The sequence below is a fragment of the Microcaecilia unicolor genome, chromosome 3, assembly GCF_901765095.1.
Source record: "Microcaecilia unicolor chromosome 3, aMicUni1.1, whole genome shotgun sequence".
NCBI lineage: Eukaryota > Metazoa > Chordata > Amphibia > Gymnophiona > Siphonopidae > Microcaecilia > Microcaecilia unicolor.
Window position 1 is genome coordinate 376,436,772 of NC_044033.1, and position 8,075 is coordinate 376,444,846.

Here is an 8,075-nt window from a genome sequence, read left to right on the forward strand (position 1 = left end):
GATTCCATAGTGTTTGCCAAGATATATTTTATAGGCCATCTTTGCTTTGTCATCTGTAGCATGAACCTCTCTCAGATCATGCCATACTGGATACTTGGGTGCTGTGAGAATGAGGGCTGTTGGACAGTTCCAGTTTCTCTGCTGTAAATATTTTATTGTGTAAACTGTTATGAGATTTTTATGAGTTAACAGTACATAAGATGACCAACTAACTAAATAAATACATTCTTTTGGCAGATTGGACTGTTTTCGCAGCCTCACTGTTTCCTTGGGGATGATGTAAGCTAGATATAATATGGCTGAAACTGTATTTTTCAACCAAAAAATGTAAACTCTTCAGCTATAAATTGAAGTTACAGTTTATCTGGGCATCCCCATCTAGAATTGATGTTCTCTAGGCTGTTGATGAAAGTGTTGCTTATAAGGTTGAGTAAGTATGATATTTCCAATTATCAGAAAAATGGGCCCTTTTACTAAGCCGCATAAGCGTCTACATGCTCCCAACGTATGCCAAAATGGAGTTACCGCCTGGCTACTGCATGGCTCTTGTGGTAATTTCATTTTTGGTGCACATCCGATATGCACGTTCAAAAACTCATTTTTATTTTCTGGCGCGCATCCACTACACACGCCAAGTGGCATTTGATGCGCGTAGGTCATTACCGCCGGTGTGAGACTTTACCGCTAGTTCAATGACTGGCGGTAAGGTCTCAGACCCAAAATGGATGCGCGCCAATATTGATTTTGCCACACGTCCATTTTCGGCAAAATTTTAAAAGGCATTTTTTGCAGGCATGCTGAAAAATGGATCTGTGTGCACCCAAAACATGCACCTACACTACCGCAAGCCATTTTTCAATGCACCTTAGTAGAAGGAACCTTACGTCTATGACAATCAGGCATTGCTTCCTTGTAGTTTACAAATATCAGTTCCAGCCCTATTCCAAGGGCACCTTAGTAATGGGTCCTTGTATTGAGTTGTTTTAGTCGTCTCACAAAATTCAAACAACAGAAAACTAATGGAAAAACTGAGATTAACTATGGTTAAGAAGATTCCTGAAAATACATTTCCAAAACACGACAGTATAGAAAAAAATGTTAAAATGGACAAATGCAGATTTTATAGCACTGAACTGGAAATATACACATTTTTTCATTGGGTGGGAAGTGCTGATGTCACAAAGCTGAAAAGTACAAAGGTATTGTGTTTCATCCAAGGAGGTTTAATAAGACAGGAGATGATATGAGTCTATCTGGATTCTGGCCCATTATGTGGGCTGAAGCTTGCTACCATATTGAGTGACCCAAAACATTTGCAGAAGCTATTGAAAAACAATAGCAAACTTGTGAGGTTTATATTATTTTATTAAACCTCCTTGCTTTTGCATTCTTTCTGTAAGGAGAGGAGTTGGGGGGGGGGGGCGTTGAGGAGTTTTTTAGGTGTTTGTTTTGGGTACACCAATATGGCATCTGCTAGGGGAAACTGGCTTCAACTTTTTGATGTAATACCATCTTCTGTCTTATTAAACCTCCTTGGTTTAATGCAAACAACAGTCCTATGCCAGAAGAAACTGGGATTACAACCCTGATAGAACTGTGGAGAATGAAGCATTTATAATCACAGGGGACCTTTCTACTCCCACTGAGCAAGAAAATCACATTGTGGTGAAGTAGAAAAATAAAAGAACTGTATTACTAATAGAAATGTTAATACCAAGTGATTATTCTGTACTATGCACAGAGAGGGCAAAGATCCTCAAGTACCAACAAATGCAGAGACAAAGAAAATGTGTTAGAAAGACAGAAATTGTTCCAATTGTATTTTTTTTTTTGCGCCTTTTAGTTACAATTTATACATTTATGTGTTCCTGAGAGAATAAAATGTACACATTTTGTGTGCCTTACACACTTGTAGCTTGCAGTATTGTGACGTGCATCACTCTGACAGGTCCCCTGATGAAGGCATATGTGCCTAAACACGGCTTGTGGTGGGATTTCTTGTCAAGTGTATCCTGTATACTACATATGAAGGTTGCATTGAGAGAATATCTTCATTGTGTTCTAAGAATAAAAAGACTGTTTATCTTGGACTTTCTCTGGGAATCTGCCACTCTTTTGTTTTTGAACAGCTGTTTGCCTGTAGTAGTTTTTTCACCCCCCCCCCCCTTTGTTTGTTTTGGATGACCCAATTGTATTAAGCACCACCAGCTTCATTAAAAATAAAATTTTTAAGTGCAACTTGATATTTTGTCTTTATATATTACACCTTATAAACTCCAGAAGGAGTCTCTCGTTAGCAGAATGCAAGTAATAAAATGAATATTAACAGTGAATCCAGAACAACTGAGATCATCTCCAACATACCCCCAGGCGAAGTTCATTCCTGTTATGGTATGCGCAAAATTTCACTTTGACTTCAACTACATTTTTAATACTCAGGTCAGGGAATCTCTGAGAAAAGGAAGATCCGAGTGAATACATCACCAAGTAGCTTCTCTTAGACATGTGTAACAGGGTGTTCTAGATGGTCATTTAGTAATTTAGTAAGTGCCCGTAAAGGGCCGAATTCTATAAATAGTGCTAAAAAATGAGCGCCAGAAAAGATCCATGCTAGGCGCACCCTTTATAGAATAACACTTAGTGCCAATTCCCATGCCCTAACTTTGAGTACCAGAATTGTCCTGTGAAACTGAACTTTTAGGAATGCCCCTGATCTGCTCATATCCCTCCCATTTGAGATATGCGCTATGAGAGTTGAGTGCCCAATCTTATAGAATAGCGTACAGCCAGAGTCAAGAGCCAGTAGGCTGTTGCAACTTCACTTTATCTCCTCACTGTCCACTCTCTCAATAAGCATCAGATTGGCTTCTCAAAAGGCTATTGTTCTGAACCAACTTTTCACTGCAATCAAGTCTCTTCAGGGAATCAAATACAAAGTGGCAGAAGCAGATTCTAATGCAAGGGGCAACTAGTAGCAAGAACCATTATTTACAATGTCTGTAATGTCTGACATCCTTAAACTCCCTTAGGAGAGTTTCACACTAAAACTATTCCATCTCTTTGATTGTACATGAAGATACAAGATCTTCCTCCCTTCTGGAAAATGTTAGAAAATATAAATGTTGTGCAGTGCTCTGTCTGGCAAACACTGATTTCAGCCAAAAAGTGTGATTGGTTATTTATTAATTGGGATTTATTAACCAGCTTTATGAAGAAATTCACCAAAGGAGGTGTATGGTAGCTACAATTTAACATAAAACTTACGATTTTGTTAACAGCATAACAATTGTAGACTAGTCTCTTAAAGACCTTGACAAACTAGATGTACGAATGGAAAAACTCTTTCATGCCCACAAGGTCATTTCTAAGAATCAGTGTATATAACTACAAATTATGTGGTTTGCAGCTTGCCTTATATCAACATAGACAACCGTAGTGGCAGGCTTAATATAAATCACACTAATTGATTCAAAATCATGGAGGAAAAGACTTCAGTATTTTCAGTGCCTTATTAAGTTATGCAACTATTAGTAAGGTAACTGGTATTTCACCATCTTGAGTCTAAAAAACCTCCACCTCCTTTAATTTGTATAATTTTTTTTCTATTTTTTGTTGTTTTTTTTCTCAAATTTTACACAAAGAGAAATTATTCAAACGAAATGTTTTCTTATCCTTTAGCAACTATTGTAATAGCTTATTGTAACATTCACAAAAAAATGCTAAGAAAGCAAACACTTAGCTTTATGGTTCTTCAATTTATATCGGCATAACTCTAAAAATCGCTCTCAATGTGGCTCACAACATGGCCCTATGGAGCTTCTCCGTTTCACATAGAGTTTCTTCAGGAACCGCTGAGCCCTTCTCTGCTACGTTAAGTCAACCTTAAACCATGTTTATCGCTGATGCTATTCCATTCTCATATTGTGCATGGTTCTGCTCTATAACTCGTGCGTTGCTGGTATACTCGTACTTGTATCGCCTCTTGCTACTTGAAAATGGTGCTGGTGTTTGAAATAAGCACAGACTACCACCCATACATTCCCCGAGCCAAAGGAGGAAGGAGTCTGAAAAAAATAGATTACACTTATTGAGCTACTATAATATGCCTCCAGGCTTACTTAGAGTCATCAGATCCAAATGCAGGAAGGGTGTTGAAATATTAATGTAAACGGACAGAATCCATCTCTATTGTTAAAGTTGGGGTATACTATTTCTCTTTCAGTAGAGACACCTATACCACAGGATATCCAATGGTCCTACACATTACAAGGATTCTAAAGGTATATACTGCCAGTTTCTGACCTGGATCCCTCTCTCTTTTTCCATTCTGGAGTTCTTCCTCCTTACCTACAAATGCACCCGGTCTGCGGCTCCTCACTACCTCTCTACCCTCATCTCCCCCTATGTTCCTGCCCGTAACCTCCGCTCACAGGACAAATCCCTCCTTTCAGTTCCCTTCTCCACCACTGCCAACTCCAGGCTCCGCTCATTCTGCCTTGCCTCACCCTTTGCCTGGAACAATCTTCCTCAACCCCTACGCCAAGCCCCCTCCCTTCCCATTTTCAAATCTCTGCTTAAAACTCACCTCTTCAATGCTGCTTTCGGCACCTAACCTTTCGTGAAATATAGTATTCCCTATCAGACTGACTCTACACTTGTCTTTAGATTGTACACCTGTCTTTTAGATTGTAAGCTCCTTGAGCAGGGACTGTCCTTCCATGTTAAATTGTACAGCGCTGCGTAACCCTAGTAGCGCTTTAGAAATGTTAAGTAGTAGTAGTAGTAGTAGTGTTATATCAGAATTCACTTAGTGCAGATCTGTTAGGGGATTCCCCTTGTTATTCACTGTTCCATGTCCTCCCCAGACTACTACTACTACTATAAATCATTTCTATAGCGCTACCAGTCGTACGCAGCACTTTACAATTGAACATGAAGAAAAGACAGTCCCTGCTCTAAAGAGCTTACAATCTAAATCAGGACAGACAGACAGGACCAATAAGGATAAGGGTAGGACAGACAGAAGGACACATAGGTAAAGGGACTATTGAAGAGATGAAGACAGGATAAAGGTTACGAGCAAGTGTCAAGTTAGGAGTCAAAAGCAGCATCAAACAGGTAGGCCTTTAGTCCGGATTTGAAAGCAGCCAGGGATGGAGCTAGAGGTAATAGCTCAGGAAGCCCATTCCAGGCATAAGGTGCGGCGAGACAAAAGGAACGGAGTCTGGAGTTAGCGATGGAGGAGAAGGGTGCAATTAGGAGAGATTTGCCTAGTGAATGGAGTTCCTGGGAAGGAGTGTAGGGAGAGATGAGGGTGGAGAGGTAGTGAGGGGCTGCAGAGTGAATGCACTTATAAGTCACTAAGAGGAGCTTGAATTTTATACAGAAACGGATAGGGAGCCAGTGAAGTGACTTCAGGAGAGGGCTGATATGGGCATAACGATTTTGGCGAAATATTAGTCGTGCAGCAGAATTTTGAACAGATTGAAGAGGAGGCTGAGTAGAAGACCTGTGAGAAGCAAGTTGCAGTAATCTAAGTGAGAGGTGATGAGAGCAGGGCCGGTCTTAGAGCGAGGCGACCGAGGCGGTCGCATAGGGCCCCGCGCTCAAGGGGGCCCCGCGCGGCGCGCCTGGGGTCGCCCCACCTGCCGCTCCCCCCTCCCCCCGATGATTGATCGCTGTCCTGTAAAAAAATTGAGAAGCGGCCGAGTAGCAGGCAGCGCCTCGCGTCTGCCCTGCTAGTAAAAATGTCCTGCACGTCGTCGGGCCGGCCTTCCCGCATTAAGTCCCGCCCTCCTCCGAGGTAATAGGCTCTTCCCGCATTAAGTCCCGCCCTCCTCTGAGGTAATAGCCTATTACCTCAGAGGAGGGCGGGACTTAATGCGGGAAGGCCGGCCCGACGACGTGCAGGAGATTTTTACTAGCAGGGCAGACGCGAGGCACTGCCTGCTACTTGGCCACTTCTCAATTTTTTTTTAAAGTTAGTGGGTGCAGCAGGAGGAGAACAGAGTTGGTAGGTGGGTCGGGTTGGGGGGGGACTCAGATGGGAGAAGGGTGTGGGATGGGGGTTCTCAGTTGGGGGGAGGGGATAAGGGGACTCAGATGTGAGAAGGGTGTGGGATGGGGGTTCTCAGTTGGGGGAGGGGGTAAGGGGGACTCAGATGGGAGAAGGGTGTGGGATGGGGGTTCTCAGTTGGGGGAAGGGGGTAAGGGGGACTCAGATAGGAGAAGGGTGTGGGATGGGGGTTCTCAGATGGGAGAAGGGGGCTGGAACTGGGGTTTGAGAAGGGGCCATATGGGAAATGGGGGCCATGCATGGGGCTGGTGGGAAAATGGGGCATGCGTGGATCAGGTGGGAGAATGGTTCTGAGGCTGAAAAGCGGGGCTCTAATACAAGGTATGTGGATGAAGGGGGCTGAAAAGGAGGGTAGGTGGGATAAGGGGGCTAGTACTGGGACTGGAGGCTGAAAAGGGGCAGGGGCTGAAATTGTGGGTACTGGGGGCTGAAAAGGAGATAGGGAGAAGTGGCTGGGGCTGAAGCTTGGGACTGGTGGGAGAAAAGGGCTGGGGCTGAAACGGGGGACTGGTGGGATAGTGGGGCTGAAAAAAAGGGGCAGAGAGAGGGGCAGATCCTGGATGGAAGGGGGAGCGAGAGGGAGGGCAGACCCGGATGGATAGGAGAGGAGGGCAAATGGTGGATTGAAGGGGCAGAGAGAAAGGGCAGACAGTGGATGGAAGGGATAGAAAGGGCAGACAGTGAATGGAAGGGGCAGAGATAGAGGGCAGATGTGCACGGAAGGGGCAGGAAGAGAGGGCAGACATTGGATGGAGGGGACAGCAGAGAGGGCAGACACTGGATGGCAGAGAGAAAGCGAAGACAGATGCTGGATGGAAGGAAGACAGTGAAAAGAAGATGAGGAAAGCAGAAACCAGAGATGACAAACTGTAAATAAAATATATATTTTTATTTTTTTGCTTTAGGATATAGTATTGTAGCTGTGTTAATAAATGTTTATAATAGAACATGTAAATAAGGTAATCTTTTTATTGGACTAATTTTAATACATTTTGACAAACTTTCGGAGAACAAAGCCCCCTTCCTCAGGTCAGGATAGGATACTGTAACAGCTTTATACTGTATTGACCTGAGGACGGAGGTTTTGGCCTCTGAAAGCTAAATGTATTAGTCCAATAAAATGGTATTATTTTATTTTCTATATTTGTTTTGTTTCTATTTGTTAATTTGTAAAGTGGTGATTGGTATTTGTTAGTTTTTTTTTCAAATTTACATCTGTTGTCTTTATATTTTGCACAGAACTAGGGGACATTTTCTGTTTCTGTGGTGTTGTATGCAGAGTCTGGCATCTTGGGGGTTCAGTTAAATTTTTGTCTAAATAGAAAGTTTAAATATTACTACTTATTCTATAGTGGATTAGGGTGTATCTGTGTTTGTGAAAAAGACATGGTTTTCAGTTGGCATTGACTGTGCAGGATCGACAAGCCCTGGAGATGGGGGCCTTGGAGCTCGGAGGGAGGGGTGGCCGGCTCTGGAGCTAGGGTGGGGGCGGAGCTAGGGTGGGGCGGAGTTAGGGTGGGGGCGGGGCTAGGGTGGGGCCCCGTCAAATTGGTCTGCATAGGGCCCCGCACTTGCTAAGACCGGCCCTGGATGAGAGTGTGGGTGAGGGTTCTGATAGCATGTTCAGAAAGGAAAGGGTGAATTTTGGCGATATTATAAAGGAAGAAACGACAGGTTTTAGCAATCTGTTGAATATGTGCAGAGAAGGAGAGGGAGGAGTCGAAGATGACCCCCAAGGTTACGAGCAGATGAGACAGGAAGAATGAGCGTGTTGTCGACAGAAATAGAGAATGGGGGAAGGGGAGAGGTTGGTTTAGGTGGGAAGATAAGGAGCTCAGTTTTGGACATATTGAGCTTCAGACAACACCTTTCTTACAGGTGGGGAAATCATCTGTCTCTTGGAAGGTCTCAGTCTCATAAGGGATCAAGCACTTCTTAGTGTCCCCTTGGTTGGGTATGAGCATCAGATTGACTACACAAATATATTTATATTGAACTG